Source organism: Phoca vitulina, unplaced genomic scaffold (assembly GCF_004348235.1).
Source record: "Phoca vitulina isolate PV1807 unplaced genomic scaffold, GSC_HSeal_1.0 scaffold2, whole genome shotgun sequence".
Taxonomy (NCBI): Eukaryota; Metazoa; Chordata; class Mammalia; order Carnivora; family Phocidae; genus Phoca; species Phoca vitulina.
In genome coordinates, this window is record NW_022589705.1 from 2,009,395 (window position 1) to 2,026,944 (window position 17,550).

The following is a 17,550-nucleotide window of genomic DNA, read 5'->3' on the forward strand; positions in this document are numbered from 1 at the left end:
GTAACAGGAATTAGTTAATTCAACAAGTATTTGTTGAATGCCTGATCTCTCTCCTTTCTCCCTCCTCTGTCTTCACCCTCTGCCTCTCTCCTAGAACTTTCCCATCAGCTTTTAAACATCCCCAAGGAGCTCTCATCTTAAAAACTAAACAAATAAAAAGCCCACAAACAGAAACTGTCTTCCCCTTAGACCCTACTTCCTTCCCACCCCTGCACAACCAAATTTCACATACTAAGTGAGTGTCCCTATGTACTATTTGCATTTCCTGGCCTCTTGATCCCTCCTCTGGCCATTGCTGACCCACTCCTGATCTTGCTGGAACAAAAGAGTTTACAGAAAGAGCACTACCGTCTTGAGAACACAAACTTCTGTGTATGGCTCTGTTATAGCACTTAAATATTATGTGGTCATTGTCTGTGTGATGTCAGCTGGAGTATAAACTTTTTTTTTTTTTTTTTTAAGTAGGCTCCACACCCAGCATGGAGCCCAGGAGTATGAACTTCTTGAGGGTTAAGACAGAGCTTACTCAGTAAATGTCTTACAGTGGAATGTTAACATATGTCTACTCCGGGCATGGTGACTAACATGTAGTAAGTGTTAAATAGATCTTTACTGAAGTCACCAGTTAATCTGGGTTGGCAACAAAGAGAGAGACAGGTTTGGTATGGGATGGAGACGAGTGAAATTTTAGGTATCTTGAGCTAACTTAGAAATGTAGGAGGAGAATGAGGAGAGTGTGCTATATTAGAAGGAAGGCAGAAAATAGCTTCGCTGAGGGCGTAGCAGGCAATGTTAAATGCTACAGCAAGTGTTTCATCTTTTCAAACTGAACGCTACAAGAGGTCGCTGGATTTGCCAAATGATTATCAATTATCTTTTTTTTTTTCTTGGTGGTGGTGGAGGGGGCAGTTTCACTAGAATGTTACCAGACTGCAAACCCTTAGGAAGCAGTAATTTGTAGGGTCTGGCAAATGCAAGGATCACAGCACAATTAATTTAGGTGGACAGTCAACAGGGTGACATACAGCAAGAACTTTGGGGAGGTAGGTAATCATATCTGCACACTTTTCACCATTGCTACACTTTAAATGGATCCAGCCCATCTTATCCCTGTGGTTAAGTATCTCGAGAGAAAGAACTACAACAGCAAAGTGGATGCACTTTTCTTAAATGCACACTGAATCCCTCACGCATTTGTTCTAATTCATGTGCATTTGGAATGAGAGAGGCCAAGTGGCTAGGCAGGGTCATTATGATCTTCTCTCTGATTACTTTTCAAACACATTTTGGAGCAGGCTGGAATTCTTCCTTTCCTAGCACCGTCCATTACATTCTGATCACCCTCCTTCGTCATTAAGTCTCCATGTGGCCCTTCCTTGATTTTTCCCATGAGGGTCCTGGATATGCAGTTCCAGAATTAGACAGGAATTTGTGGAGGATGTTGAAGACTCTTGATAGGCTGGGCTGGAAGTGGAGTTCTCTCTTACAGTCAGTGCCCTCCGTCCCTAAACCCCCGATACAGAAGGCCATACAGTGGCCATTGCGTCTGTTTGTAGGGCCGACGAAACCGAATTCCAAAGGTGAACGAGAGAAAGAGAAGCAGAAATTCCAGCATGCTCCTAAGTCAGCAGCACAGGGCTTGTGTTTTTTTTTTTTTTTTTTACGTGTCTTGGAGTTAATTCATGTAATTTGTTTTCAATCGCTTAATTTAATTACTTTTCTTGAAAAGATGCCTGGGACAAGGCCAACATCCGAGAGAGCAATGTCACTGGGTCAGGATCTGGAAACAATCAGCTCTTATGGTGTTAAGGATGAAGCGCCAAGATCTTAAGGAACCTGAATTCCTGGTGAGCAGTCAAGTTCTTTAATCCGCCCCCAGCAGGATTCCGGCGGTTTAAAAAAGACAAGGAAAAAGAAAAAGAAAATCTATTGAAAAAACAAGTCAACTCAAAGCGAACCCACCCCAAACTTCCCCCTCTCTGAAGAAAAGGCCGCTCCCACCGCAGAGTCCTCCCGCACCCCGCGACGGCTCAGCGGCAGGTCACCAGCTGGCGGGGGCGGCCGCTTTCCCCGGGAGCGCGGACCGGGACGCGCGGAGCCGCGCTCTGCTGGGGCCGCGGGGCGGGGCCCAGGGCGCGACGCCCCCGCAGCTTCCAGCCCTGGAGCGCCGAGGGAAGGAGCGAGCGCGTGTCCTCGCGTGGCGGGTCCGGGTCCGGCCGGGGCGGCCTGCCGGGCGCCCGCTGCCGTGGTGGCAGGAAGTCCCCAGGAACTACAAATCGAGGCATGCTGGGAACATTCCCCTGCTCCTCCCAGGAAATGTCCTTTGTCCAGCCCTACAGGAAGCCCCAGTGAGGAGTCAGCCGGGCAGCCAGCCAGTCTGCCAGCCAGCCCGCGGCCGTTGCAGCCGCCGTCGCCGCCGCACACGGGCAGACGCGCCGCGGCGCGGGGCTCCGGCCGGGGCGCGCGCTGCCCTCGCTCCTCGCCGCCGCGCAGGTAGGAGCGTGGCTGCGGCTGGGCTCACGACCGCCTGGGGCTGGGGTTGCTCGGGACCCGACCCGACGGCTGCGGGGATGGGCTGTGCGCCTGGGAGCGGGTGGCGGAGCGGCTGGGCGAAGTTGTGCGGCGCACGCTGGACCGCTGTCCGCTCCCCGGGGGCGCAGGGGCCCCGCGCGCGTGGAGAGCTCTTGTGGCCCCCGAGCCCGGGGCTGAGCTCCCTCCGGGGTCTGTGGCGAGGGGCGGGGAGGAGGCGACTGAGACGCGAGGGAGGAGGAGGCAGAGCGGCGAGAGCGGGTGGGACCGTCCCGCCGACCACCGAAGGGGGCATCCGAGACCCTCGGAAAAGCGAAGCCCAGGGAGGAGCTTGGAAGGCAAGGAGAAGGTGAAAGGCTTTGTGTGCAGCTGCGGACAGGGACCGAGTGTGCTTCCCTCCCCTTGTCTGTCTGCTCCCCCAGCCCCGACTCCAAGCTGGAGGGGTGGGGGTGGGGCACTCCAAGGAGGGGCAGCGGGTCATCTTGGGTCCCTGTGAAATGTGTTCTTCCTTTGCCCTCTCCGCTGCATTCTAGCCGACTCACATCAGCGGCTTGCGCTGCCATCCGACTGGGCAAATGGCACAATAAGGATGAGTGGGTGGGGAGATGGGCAGCAGCTCGTCGCCCCGGAGGGTGGCCGTTTAGCTCTGGTAGACTTCCCAACCCCAGATGTCCATGTATGCCGATGGATGGGTAGCGAGCGGGGCAAAGCTGATCCGTTCACGCAAGGATAATGCTGTGAGCGGAGGCATGCGGTGAGGCGCGTGTTGGGAGGAGAGGGCGAGTAAGAGGTTGGGGGTGGGCAGCGGCAACAGGGGCGCTGAGTGTACCTAAGGGCCAGTGTACATTCTGGCCAGGCTTCGAGAATCGGGTTACCACTTCCTCTGGGAACTTTCCACGATTTTCCTTTTTCCTAAGTGTCCCCCTCCCCCCAGTAGTGAATCACCCACCCCTTGCTACGTGAGCGCTAGGCTGGATTCAATTTGGTCATGTTGTATCCCCGCCTTTATAGCGGACCTATTTGTCCTTTACCTGTGGGGTGACATGAATACGCTACATCCACTCTGGCCTTATCCTCTTCCCTGGGGGACTGAGGGTGTGGTGAAGGCGGTCAGATAATGGCTAGCAAGTTAATAGTCTTGGAGGAGCTGTGATGGATGGGTGGGCAACTTTGAACACGGCCCAAGTGTTCCTGCTGTATCTGAACTCGCTTGGACCTCTGTTTCTCCTTTTTCCCCTACCTCTTTTTTTTTTTTTTAAATGCTGTACCCAGATGGTCACCGCCTTCTCTTAACAAGCCAACATATGGATATTAGTTAATGTGGAATATATTTTAAGAGCCAAATGGACCTTTAAAAATGGCACTTGGGTGGTGAGGCAGGAGCATCCAAGGCTCATGGTAAGGAGGATGTGGTAGGGCACGGAGCCCTGCACCTTGTATAAATGGTTTGTAGGGAGAAACACACTATTGACACTGATTTGTGTAGGAGAGATGAAGCATCTGAAGGTAAGGTAAGAATGGGGGAGGGGGAGGGGGAAACCCAGTTGTCCAGGCTGAGGGCGTGAGGATGGCAAAAAAAGGAGAAGAGTTCTGTCAGTTTGGAAGATGATTTCTAGTTGGAACATTTTGGGGTGTGTGTGTGTGTGTGTGTGTGGTGGAGGTTGTTGTTGGGGGAGAATTTGGTGTCAGAATTCCAGCTGGGCCCCAAAGAGAATAAGATGGCACCAGAGTGAAGCGAAGTCAGAAATGGGAAGTCAGGCCACCCTTCAGGTTACACACAAAGGAGAACATTGATGGCCTTCAAAAACCACTGGGATTAGGGAGGTAAATGGAAACAAATCAGACTGAGGCAAACCAGCTGATGCTGCTGGAGTGAGGTGGTCGGGCTGACCTCACTGAAGGTTGTATGACTAAGGCTGATGGGAGTTGCACCACATTTCCTCCCCCCACCCCCTAAGAAAAGCTCTTTGGGTTTCCTCAGAATCTACATGTTTGCCTAATTTCTAGCATCCAGTTAAGGGAAGGAGATAGGGCAAAAGTTGATGATAAATTAAGACAAGAAAGATACTGCCTGCTCATGGAGAGTGGAACCCTCCCTCCCCAAAACTGCAGTGCCATTTTAAGAGGTCTGGAGCCTGAAGCTATGCCAGTGGTGTGTGGGGTTTTCTTTGTATCTAAGATCCGACTTCTTTTCCTTCTTTTTTTGCCCCCCCTCTCCTGAACAGGTTTCTTAGCACTATGTAATGTTACTGTACTCAGTATAAGTACCTCCTTTGTTTGGCATGCAAAACCCTTCACAGTTCTGTGCCCACCTACCTCAGTCCTCCATTGGATCCAGGGCACCACAGAATACCTACCCATTCTTGCAGCAAACAGCTCCCCATTTCCAGACGCCACAGGTAGTCTTCCACCAGTGTGTCTCCACCAGGTTGAATTCCATGCTTGTTAGGCGTCCCTGCACTGCCTCTGATTAGTTTCTGCAAATCCTAGCCCGGCTGATGTAGTACCCTTCTGGAAGTCTTCCCCAGACCTCCCAGTCAGAATTCATCTCATCCCCATGGTACTTTGTATCCTTTGGATGACTCACATCTCTGGTTGGTCTTGTGATAGCTAGATGTTAATTTTATGCGCTTCAGACTGTAAACCCCTTGAAGGCGATGGCTCTCTCTACCTGGTGCTTTATACCTAGCAGTGCAGAACAGATATTTGTTTGAAATGCATGAGTAAATGAGGATTGAGTGAAGGAATGCATATGTCTTAATTGATCTCTTTCCTTTTCTGTAAAAAAAGGAATGAAGCCTTTCTCATAGACCCGTGAGGATTCCTTGCAATTGTGAATCTGAAGCATCTGGTGTGTGATTGTCTGGTGCTTTTCCTTGTGCTCCTGGATTAAGAGGCCCTAAAAGGATCTATCACAGTGTCTAGTACAAAGACATTCGTTTAAAGTTTGTTGAATAGGTTCTTTGCCAGCCTACGTTTTCAAACTCTTATAGACAGGGTTTAGAATGGATTAATCCCAGGTGGGTGATTAGTGACTTCTCACCTGGCTCCTGGACTGAGGAAGGTGACTGTTCCCTCTCAATTGTGAAGGTGAGATGTGCTTTCTAGAAAGCAGCACCGCAGAGGCCATCCTAGTATTTTGCAGTGAAGCCACTGACATGTCATGTTGCTTTGATTTTTTTATAGCCCGAGCCGCCCGAGCCATCTACCAGATTAAAATTAATTGTGTATAAAAGTGCAAGGCAGAGCAGACTCTCAGATTTTCTGCAAAGATGCTGCCATCTTGGAGTCCCTCACTTAACCCTAACTGGACAGCTTTTCATGCTTCCTTTTTTATGTGATGACAGCAACAGTTAACAGTTTATTGAACATCTATGTATCGACTGTTGAACTGGGTAATTTCCATACATTGCCCTGATCTGATGACTTACATATAATATCTCCATTCAAAAACTGAGGAAATGGGGGCTCAGAGGGAAGTTAAGAAACTTGCTTCAAGTCCCAGATTCTGATCTAGAGATAGCCTGGAATTTGGGTCTATTGACTCCCAATCCTGTTCAGAATGGGTGGATCTTTGCTTACCCTGGGAGAAAATTGCCAGGTCTCTCTTCCTTCTTCCTCTGAGATCCCTCACTTTCCAAATTTCCTACCAGGAACACCGTTGGGTTTTTAAATTCATCCTAGTGGATCTCATTCTGAGAGGCACTGGTTTTTCATGAATTCATTATTCTTGTGCCCTTAAACTCCCATGGGCGTCAGTTAGAAAGCTCAGGTTCAGAACCCCTAATAAGACCTTTGAGCACACAACTGTTTGCCTGGAATCCTTTTCCTTTCTCTCCCAGCCTATCTGAATTCTTTCTGTTCCTCCCTTCCGGCCAAGACTTACCCTTTCCAAGCCGCCTTTCCTGACACTCCAGGTCACATGCAGCCTCTCTAATTTTTTTGCATTGTCTGAAATACCTGGAGCTCAATGTCTTCCTGATGAAAGCAAACCAGAATAAGCCCCCACACTGTGTGGGAATATTTGCATATTCCCTGTGCATGGCAGGGACCGTATGTCCAGAACACAACCTGGCGTACGGTGGACCTTCAGGAACTGAGTTGAGTTGACAATAAATTGGTAATGACTGAAAATGCAGAAATGTAGACACGAAACATCATTTGCATGTTGACAATTTGGGAGATAGGTCAGAGGGATCATTTTCTTAGTGAATTTTCATCCTTTTCACGTGACTGCCACAAGAAATAAGCACCTTCTGGGCACCTGGGTGGCTCAGTCAGTTAAGCATCCAACTCTTGATCTCAGCTCAGGTATCTAAGCTCAGGTCTTGATCTCAGGGTCGTGAGTTCAAGCCGCATGTTGGACTCCATGCCCAATTTAAAAATTAAAAAAAAAACAAACCACCTTCTGGAAATACGCCAGAGCAGACCTGTGTGTTGCTGAGTTTCACGAGCTTGAGCTTGAGCTTGACTAACAGTTTTATTAATATTGGGTAGTATGGGTGGGGCCTTGGCTTCAGTGCTTTCTCCCTTGATGTCATGCCCACCTCTACCATAATCTTGTAGGAAGGGCCTTCTGTTGCACATCTGAGAAGATCAGAAGTTGCCCTGCTTCTACAGATATGGTTGGGGGAGGCAGGAGGTAAGGCTAGGGTGAGGAAGGGAGAGAGTTCATCCCATTTTTACCTCTGGGAGAGTAGCATCACTTGGGTGGCGTATGGATTTGGGCTTTATTGCATCATGTATTAATGGGGATGGTAAAATGGTTAGCGGCCTCTCCTCTTCGGGTGGAAAAGGCTTTTAGCCACCACAAGATTGAATCCATCTCCCCAGGCTGACTGCCACCTTTTCCCCTGACCTTAAGGCTACACAGCACTTTGGAAGCCTATAAACTATAAACACAGTGTGACATGGGGTTGTTATTAAGCACATGAGTCATTTTAAAGGCAAATAGGATAGTTCTTGGGATTCCTACATTTGTTCAGCAAGTCATTCACTGTGTATCCACAGGCTAGCAACAGCGTTCCAACTAGGTGTGTGGAAGGGCCACGTGCAAGTCTTCGTGTCCCTTCCTGCGAAGGGTAAAGTGTGCATCTTATATAGCCCTATATGTGCAGGTTTAATTTGCTAAAATATGTGTAGTTGGGGGAAAGGGCCTACTTGTATTCAGAGAGGCATTTTAGATATGTATTGTCTTCAGAGAACTTCATTAGGACCTTATCGTTAAGTTAGAAAACAGGAGCCATTCTTCCTGGGTTTTATTAATAAGAAATGTGTCCCTTTTTATCTCAGTGCTGTGCATATTCAAGTGGTTAGCACACCTTCGATGCTTGATAACACTCAGGTGGTGCACTATTGGAAGAACACATTGCCATTTGTTGACTTTTCCCTCCCAACATACCTAGGAACCTTTGTGTATTTCCTAGTCTTTTTTCTCTTTTTTTGATAATCTCTCAGGCAGGTATTGACAGTGATTTCTGGTAGCAGTAGGTGGTTTTTAAGAGCAGTGGATTTTTGGGACACCTGGGTGGCTCAGTGGGTTAAGCGTCTGCCTTCAGCTCAGGTCATGATCCCAGGGTCCTGGGATCGAGCCCCGTGTCGGGCTCCCTGCTCAGCGGGAAGCCTACTTCTCCCTCTCTCTCTATCCCTCCCCCTGCTTGTGCTCTTTCTTTGTCAAATAAATTTTTAAAAATCTTAAAAAAAAAAAAAAAAAGCAGTGCATTTTTAAGATTATTTCATTAGAATGTAACCTCCAAAGAGCAGAACCCAGAATAATGGGTAGCACATGGTAAATGTTTGTTAACTTTGTTAGGTGAATGAATGTGTTATATTTTAAAACATTTCATTTTGATTTTTTCCTAATATGAAAATTGGCATTGCCAATTTTCTACAGTGAGGTGTGGCAAAGGGTGCATGCTTATATGTTCTGAAGGCAGAGAAATAGATATAATTTTGTAAAAGGTAGCCTTATTTTTAGATCAGTTTTAGGTTCACAGCAAGGTTGGGCACAAAGTACAGAGAGTTCCAGTGTGGCCCCTGCCCCTACAAATGCACAGCCTTCCCCTTTATGAACCTCCCATCCCAGAGTGGTGTGTTAAAATCCATGACCCTGTACTGACGCATCATCACCCAACGTCCACAGTGTATCTTGGGGTTGTACATTCCAGGAGTATTGATTAATGTATAATGACATCCTAGTATCAAGCAGAGTAGTTACACTGCCCTAAAACATCCTTCTCTCCCCTCTAACTCCTGGCAAACACTGTTCTTTTTACCATCTCCGTAGTTTGCCTTTTCCAGAAGGTCATATAGTTGGAATCATAGAGTATGTAACCTTTTCTGATTGGCTTCTTTCACTTAGTAATAGACATTTAAGGTTCCCCCCATGGTTCGTCCAGACTTGATAGCTCATTTCTTATTAGCTCTGAACAATATTCTGTTTTCTGGAGGTACGGCAGTTTGTCCATGGATCTGTTGAAGGACATCTTGGTTGCTTCCAAGTCTTGGTGATTATGCATCAAGCTGCTGTAAACCTCCATGTGCAGGTTTTTATGTGTGGATATAAGTTTTTAACTCATTTACATATGAGTTATATAAATGTAACTTGTATATTGTATAAATACCAAGGAGTGAGAATACTGGATTATATGGGATGAAATGCTTAGTTTTGTAAGAAACTGCCAATCTGTCTTCCGAAGCGGCTGTCCCATTTTGCATTCTTAGCAGCAGTAAGAGAGAGTGCTTGTTCCTCTGCATCCTCACCAGCATTTGGTGTCCTCAGTGTTCTAAATTTTTTGCTATTCTGATAACTGCGTGGTGGTATATTGTTGTTTTAATGTGTAGATCCCTGATGACATATCCTGTTGAACATCTCTTTACAGGGCTTATTTGCCATCTATAGATCTTTGGTGAGCTGTCTGTTTAGATCTATTGCCCCTTTTTAAATCAAGTAGTTCATTTTCTTATTGTTAAGTGTTAAGGGTTCTTAGTATATTTTGGGTAACAGTCGTATATCAGATGTGTCTTTTGCAAATATCCTCTCGCAGTCTGTGGTTTTGTCTTCTCATTCTCTTGATATTTTTTTATATATATATATGAACTTTTCCACTGTTTTTTTCTTTTTGGTGAGTGTACATGTGCCAGATCTATTTTAATGTAAAACCAGCTTACCCCAGAAATGAGAAATCACGTGTGAAACAAACCTGAAGAAATGCTCCCCTACTTTTTTTTTTTTTTTTTAAATAAGGTAAATGTCAGTTGAATTCTACCAGACTGTGGCCTCAGCCTGGACTAGCTTGGGGGCAGTTGCTATAGGAACTCTTTAATTCCTGTTTTCTTACTCTCTACTAGGTACTGTGTGTATTGATTGAATTGGTAGTTTGGTGAATATTTCTGGTCTCCTACTCTCTGTAGAGCATGTACCCTTTTTACAAACTCCTTCAAGAGCCTATGTGTGTATCCTAGCTTAATTCTGGACCCTTAGGAAAAGGGGTTTCTAGGCTGATGATTGCATGTAGGTGAGAAGAGAAATCAAGACATTCATGCCCTTCCTATAGTAAGAAAACCAAACCCAAACACACAAAACTCTTGAAAACTGCCAGAGAATAAGCTTTGGTCTGAGTAGACACTTTCAGTGTTAAATATCAATTTTTCCTATATTTGATTGTGCTTCCTATTGTGCCTCCCCACAGACCCCCTCCCCAACCAAGCAACTTCTGAAGTTGTTACGTCTTTTTTTAGTCATCATTTAATTTTTGTTAGTTCTAGTCCTGTCTTTCCTCCAGGGGTGAGAGAGAGGCAGCTGTCCAGTCAGACTGGCAGAGTCTAGTGGCATTTCCCACCATAAACATGAACACAGCTCTGTGCCACCTCTGTTCTTTGCAGAGCTGAACTGAGTGTTAAAATCTTGGAGTGGAGGGAAGGACTCCTGCGAGACAATTGGATGCAAACAAGGGGTGCTGGCATTGGGCCAAGGGATGCAGGATTCTTTTTCGAGAACATCCTGTCTGACTTCTGAAGTTAATCACCACTTTCTATCATGTCTACTTATTTAGCAGGATAATTACGCATGCTTGGCTCTTGATGGTGACAGGTTACTGGATCCTGTTAGGAGAGCTAGGTTGTTTCCAGGGCTCTGCGTTACCTGATGTGATCTTGGCCAGATCACTATGTTTCCTGGTCTTGTTAGTTCTTCCTTTTGAGACTGAGGGAGAGAAATAAGTACACCTAATTCTATCCATTTCAAGAAATATTTGAGGGCTCATTATGTGTGGGATAACCAAAGTGAGTAAATCATTATGTGCCCAACAGGAGCTCTGGCTGTTGGTAGGTGGGAGGGAGATACAAATTATTGTAACTCTGGTTATATTTTAAAAACTAATATCAGATAGAATAAGATAAGGAAAAGTACCTTAAAGAGTCATACGACGTGAAACAAAATAATCCTCTCTGAGCACTTAACAATAATCCTATAGAGTACATACAGTTGTGACCCATTTTGTAGATGAGAAAAACAAAGGCTCGAAGAGATTGAGCAACTTGCTTAAGGTTATAGAGCTAGAGGCTGGATTCGTACAAGTGGTGTGGCTCCAGAATCTGAGCTTTTAACCACTCTAGGTATTGCTTCCCTCAAGGAAAAGGAGAGACTGCATCATGCTGTTCTCTCTGAGGAGGAACCTTCTGCTGGGGGCATAAAGCAATCCCTTTTGCCTGGGGTTAGCTGATGAGAGGTCAGGGAGAGGTAAGAGAGTCTTGGGCTACATTGTTGACTTGGAGTTTGTGCTTCTTTGAAGACTCTGGCAGAGTCAATTAGAGGTTTCAGAGCAGGAGAATGAATGGAGTGGCAACTATGTTTTAAGATGGATCCAGCAGTGGTGTGTAGGTGCATGTAACTGGTGGGAGTGTCTATGGCGGTGATAGTGGCCACAGAAAAAGGAAAGAAGTAAAAGGAAGCACCGGGCAATTGATTTGATTGAAAGGGGTGACGAAGGGTCTGACTCAAGGGTTTTGAGCCTCTCCTCGAGTAAGGACAGAGAGGCATTAACAGAAATGGGCACTGTGAGGAGCTGATTTGTAATAAAGATTGGGGAAAAGGACTACTGTTTTTTGGTGTGATGAAGGTCAGATTACAATTGGAAATTACAAATGGTTACCTTACAAATGGAAACTCATTTAGTCTTCACAATGGCCGTTGAAGGTCACTTGTTTTTCTCATTGCATAGATGAGCAAACTATGCCTCAGAGAGGTAAGTAACTGTCCTAGGGGCAAATGACATATAAGTGGCAAACGTCTACTTGAATCCAGGTCTGTTGATGCCTCCTGTCCTGTGTCCCATGTGACATGCAGGACAGCACGTCAGGACAAGGAGGGGTATTAAAGCTCCTCAGTTGTGATGCTTAGTGCATCATTAGAAACATGGACCTGGAGTGCATATCAGGGCTGGGGGCAAGAGGTTCAAATTACTGAGGTCTCTGGACAGAGGTGTTTATTTAAAACTAGGGAGACGGGCTGGGTGATTGAGAGGTGAGAGAGAAGAAAATGTAAACAAGAACCTTGGGGGTTGACTTGTTTTAGGAGTTAAGAGGAGACAAAGTGGTAAGTGATCACGAGAAGGACTGGGACAGTGTAACATAACATGGATGCTCAGGAAGGAGAGAATTTCCAAGGAAAGTGTCTCAACGGGATTTCTGCAGTCATTTATCGAATCCCTGTTATGTATGCCAAGCACTTTACAGTGTTGATGGTGTTAACCTTAAAAATGAAAGTCAGTTATTTTACTAGCAAAATGGGTTTATTTGGGAAAAGTAGAGAACTGTAATTTGAGACATGAAAGCTATGGCAAAACCATAGGCAAGTCCAAGAAACAAAGGAGAGGAACATTATTTGATGGAGAAGAAGAAGGAAGTGGACAGAGGTTGTTTTGAATGCAGGTCAGCTGCAGAAAAGTCCAAGTCTAGGCTGGTGACCCTTTCTCATTGGCTGAGTTGCAGGGTAGTTGATTTCTTGCAGGAAATGCAATGTACATCTTTCCCTGTTGGGGTCTGTAATTGACAATGCTTCCTTTAATTGACTTGAGTAGCAGGGCTGTCTCTTTGAGCCTCTCCTTCTACCCTCCAGACTCTACTTTAGCGAGGTTTCCCTTTATTAATTTAAACAATGGCAAGATCAGAGGAGAGGAGACCTCTGGATTTGGAAGTTTGAAAATTAGAGCCGGTACTGATGTGAGCCTGACTCTCGAAATGTTAGCAATTAATCCTGTCTGCTGAGGCGGCTCACACCTGGGAAGGCCACCGTTAACTGGGAAACCGATGTGTGTGGTGATGATGAAGCGGTGTATCAGGGCTCACTGGCACCGATCCCTCCATGTCCCGGGAGCCTGTGAAACTTGTTGGCCAAAAAATGGCACTGCGGAAGGGAATGTAGTATAGTTTAATCATTGGTTTGGGGCATTTAAAAGATGATAATGTGAGGAAAAAGTGCCCCTTCTTAGAGTTTCATAGTTTGATAGAAAAATGTCTTTTAAAATTCTTTTAAAATGGCATAACCAATACTAATTCTTCAGGTTGATGCTTCCTGGGCTTTCTTTTTTCTCTAACCCTCTCTCTCTCATGATGACTTTTCTTTCAAATGCTGTACCAAGGACTTGGAATCATTAACTGTTTACCATAACACTCCATTAAGTCAAAGCTCATTCAAATGACTGCTTTATTCTAGCCAGTAAGATGTCTGTTTTGTCTAAGAAAAAGTTAAATCAGAGACCATTTCTAAGCATCACATGAAGATAAGTTTGAAGAACATTTTCTGTGGTTTTTTTAGAGGCAAGATAATTAAAATAGAAAAAAAAATTAGCAGGAGTCTGGAAGAGAACAAGGAAGTGCTGTATCAGTAAATCCAGAGCACTAAACCCATAAATATGACAGAGCTGGCTGGGAGAGTTCCGTGCAGGGGAGATTGAACTTCCAAGGAATCATATAACCTGGATGGTAGTCACAATTCTGCCACCAACTCACTACCTTTGTGAATTCAAACAAGCCACCGATTTTCCCCTAGTCCTCATTTTCCTTATTGGTAAAATGAGGGATCCTTTAAAGACCTTTTCAACAACAACAACAAAAAATTGTGAGATTGTCCATTGTCTGTGGATATTGTCTCTTCAGCAAAATTTAGCTTAGGGGTTAGCCTGCTCCCATCACCTGGCCTGCTTCTGCATCGCCTCCCACACAGGGAATGCAGAGCTATCACAGCAGGAGTGAAAAGATGTAACAGAAAAGAGGGTGAATCTGAGAAACTGTCTTTGTAGTAATGGGTCATGTTGGATAAGTATGGGGGTAGACTTTTTTACTTGCCATTACGTGTGAACCAGGGCTCCTGATATTGCGGAGTTTTTTGATACTCCCAGAATCCCCCTTTTTCACCTGGGTATTTCCAAGTTATATTTGCAGGCTGGATGACTTTGCGAACACTTTGATGATTTGTTAGGAATGAGTTGGCAACTTTGGCCAGATTTTAGTTCTTTTTCCTTTGAGAAAAGGAGGATTAGCTAACAAAGCATTTTGTGTCCTGGGTAGGTAATGGCTTGATTAATGTGCTTTGACTCACTGCCCAAGTAAGCAGCTGATGGGAGCCATAAACCCAGGGTCAAACTTGTATAAATTAGCTATATCCCAGAGAAGCAGTGTGTTAGAGGCTTGAAGAGCTACTTAAGGCCCTCTTAGTGCACCTGCCCTGTAACACAAGTGATTAGGAAGTGAAAAGCAGGTGAGGTAATGATGGGGGGGCGGTGGCAAATCATCAGCGTCAGAGTTTCAGCCAAGCACCATAGGCTGCGTGGGGTTGAATAGAAAGGGGATTTGGAACAAAAGTTGCGATGTCAGTAATTTAAGCTTGAGTCTGCCCTTAACTGGTACATTCATGGGTAATTCACTTAACCTTTCTGAGATTCTGTTGCCTGATGCATCTGTAAAATAGGGTGCCGGACGAGACCAGCAAACCAATCAGGCAGGTTGCCCTCTTGCTGCACCCCTCATTCTGCTGTAGCCCCTATTTGAAATTAACTGACATTTTTGTCTCTGCTACCACCTGATTTTGGGTTTGCTGTCAGTATCTTCTCTTCTCCACCAATCCACCAAAAGATTTCGTGGCATAAGGTGGTGCTGTGGGCTTTTGTCCCTCTTTCCCAAAACCACTGTGGATTTCTGAAATAGTATGCTAGGGAATGTATCGTGAGTCCTGTGTAGCAATGGTTTATTGCTGGGTTTTTGTTTTGTTTGTACGCCGTGAATCCTTTCAGAGTCCAAGGGAAAGAAAGCTATGGGTCTTCTCATCAGAAGAAAGTTGCTGCCGACACCTTCAGAAAAGGTTTCAGAGAGTTCATGGACTCTGAAGGCCCTCAGGCTAAGAACCCACGTGCAAGAAAAATACCATTATTCTATTTCCAAGCTTGTACAGGACTGCTGCTCTCTCCAGGAAATGCTAGGAGCTGGAGGTAGAGGGGACCTAAGGAACTCGAAGGGCCTGAGCCTCATGAATGGCTTGGGAACTATGGTATTGGAGCCGTGAATGAGCCCTGGACACCACAGTCTCCTTGACAAGCGTGCCACTTCCTGGGGGAAAGCTGTGACCCGAGACAAGTTCCGCGAACCCTTCGCTAAAACGGATGAGAACTGTGAGCTTCTGGTTTCCAGCCTAAAGTGGGAACATGATACCTTCTCGCTGTTCTCTTTGCAACGTGGTGTGAGTAAATTTGGGATGGCATTTCTCTGAGAAGGACACTATCTAAATTTAAAAGTTCTCAGTTTGGGCCAGTAAAGTAATTCTGTCCCTGCCTGAGTTCATCTCATGGAGATCACATTTTCATACATCACTAGTTCGTGTATTAGTTCCCTTTTCACTGACACACACCTTAACATTTTTCATGCCCTTAGAAGATCATTCTGAGGATGACCAATTATCGGTGTACTCAGTCTGTTGGATACTCACTCACATCATTTCGTCGCTTTGACTTTCCCAGGGAAAAAGCATTCCTCTCGCAGACTCGTAGCCAGGTTTATTTCCCCCTTGGTCTTCGGTATCAAGTTGCTGAGTTAATGGTGGAAATAAATAAGCACCGGCTGTGGCAAGATCCTCTTCTGAGTTCTTTGGAAATGTAAAAGTAGATGAAAATGGAAACCGTTTCCTGATTCTATTTTGCATCTAACAGCTATTCTTCTATCTCATAAAAAGAAAAAAAAAGTCTCAAAAGCATCTTTACCCCACTGCCTCTGCCCCCAGGTCTCACGGGCTCTGCTCAGTATTGAGCATTGTAATCAGTCCTGATTTGGCATACTTCGTAAAAGCAAGTTCGTTCTTTTGTGGAAGTCACTGACCGTTGATTACAGTCTGTTCAGAATTTAAATGAATCTAATCAACCTTCAATTTCAGAAACAGAAGTGTATATTTTCTATTTTAAAACTTTTTATTAATAACTTTTCTAGCAAACACGAAAGTAGGTTTCAGCTTCACCAGTAATCAGTGGATGGCCATCTTGTTTCATCTGCATCCCTGCTCACTCCCCTTTGTCCTGGAATTCCAGACATTTCATTTCAAATGAAGCAAATTCCAGACATACCATTTCCCCCTGTAAATATTTCATTGTGTATACCTTTACCTTTGTAAATTTATTCCCAACACCAACACCTTAAAAAATGAACAAGTTTCTTACTATCAAATATCTAATCAGCATTGGCAGTTTCCTGCCTGTCTTATAATTTGTTTTTGTACTTTCATTGAACTGGGATTTAAATAAGGTCTATGCACTGATGTTGGTGGATATATCTCCAGTTTTTTGACATACAGGTTTCCTTCCTTTCTCTTTATCGTTCTTGCTAATTTTCTCATCGTTGATGTGTCTCCTGTAGTTCTCCTATAGTTCCTATGATCTGGGTTTTGCTGATAATGTTATTTTTAAGGAAATAAGAGTAACACAAGTACGTACTTGTTAAAAAGGTGGTTTTCAATGTATATAAATGTTTCACTTTTTGCTGAAAACAGCCTAGCTCTAGAGTTTACAATTTAATTTGGCAGGGAAATGGAAGCATCAGGAGATGTCTCTACATTTTTATTCCTGCTCTCTCTTTGTTCGAAGACACCTTGGCAGATTGCACGGAGAGGTGTCACTTACCCACTGCTGAAATGAACTGGGCTGGAACGCCAGCCATTCTTCATCAACACCACCAAACAGTTATTTTGGGCAGAGAAATGGAAGAGCAGTTTGCCTGTTGAATTTGTAGAGGGGAACTGGGGTGATTGAATGTATGCATCAAACCCTTTGGTCCCAACGCTCCTCTCTCTCTGTTGTGGTGAGCATCCTCTTGAGGACTGTTCATTCCAGTGGAAATATGATCACGGAATCATCTGGGGGTGGAAAAGACTTCCTGAGGTCCCCTGGCCCCATCTGGTAACCTTAACAAGGATTCCAGCATCAGCTCTCCAGAAGAAAGCTGTTTGTTAACTTCCATATCCCACATACACCTGCTGTGCATTCTAAGTCGGCTTTCTCTTTTGTCCTTCAGTGAAACAGATTGTTAAACTGTGTCTGTCTCTGCAGTGGGAGCGTGTGCCTGTACCCATAGATGTATCTATGTAGCTCTTCAGGTACGATTAATTGTGATTCTTCCCTGTCGTCCTGTACAGGACATACACACCCTGTTCAACTATCCATATATAGGAATGGTTTTTATAAAAAGGAAGATGTTTTTTTTTTTTTTTTTTTTTAAGATTTTATTTATTTATTTGATAGAGACACAGCGAGAGAGGGAACACAATCAGGGGGAGTGGGAGAGGGAGAGGGAGAAGCAGGCTTCCCGCTGAGCAGGGAGCCCGATGTGGGGCTCGATCCCAGGACCCTGGGACCATAACCTGAGCCGAAGGCAGACGCTTAACGACTGAGCCACCCAGGCGCCCCAGGAAGATGTTTTTAATGAGTAGGTTTTGACTTACGGGATTATTGTAGACTTTTTTTTTATTGTGTGTAATGATTAATT

The 17,550-nt window shown here is 45.1% G+C and overlaps 1 protein-coding gene across 2 annotated transcripts in view; it reads left to right on the forward strand.

Annotated features, from left to right (window-relative positions):
• The first annotated feature begins 2,422 nt into the window (after positions 1-2,422).
• Positions 2,423-17,550, forward strand: part of ZNF697 (zinc finger protein 697) — a 29,801-nt gene continuing 14,673 nt past the window's right edge. The window contains exon 1 of one of the 2 annotated variants that reach the window (XM_032420465.1): positions 2,423-2,493. The gene's annotated coding sequence lies outside the window, so the exon portion shown is untranslated. Of the gene's footprint in view, positions 2,494-2,601; positions 2,879-17,550 lie in introns of those variants that run through there. The other variant, XM_032420472.1, reaches the window with a different exon arrangement.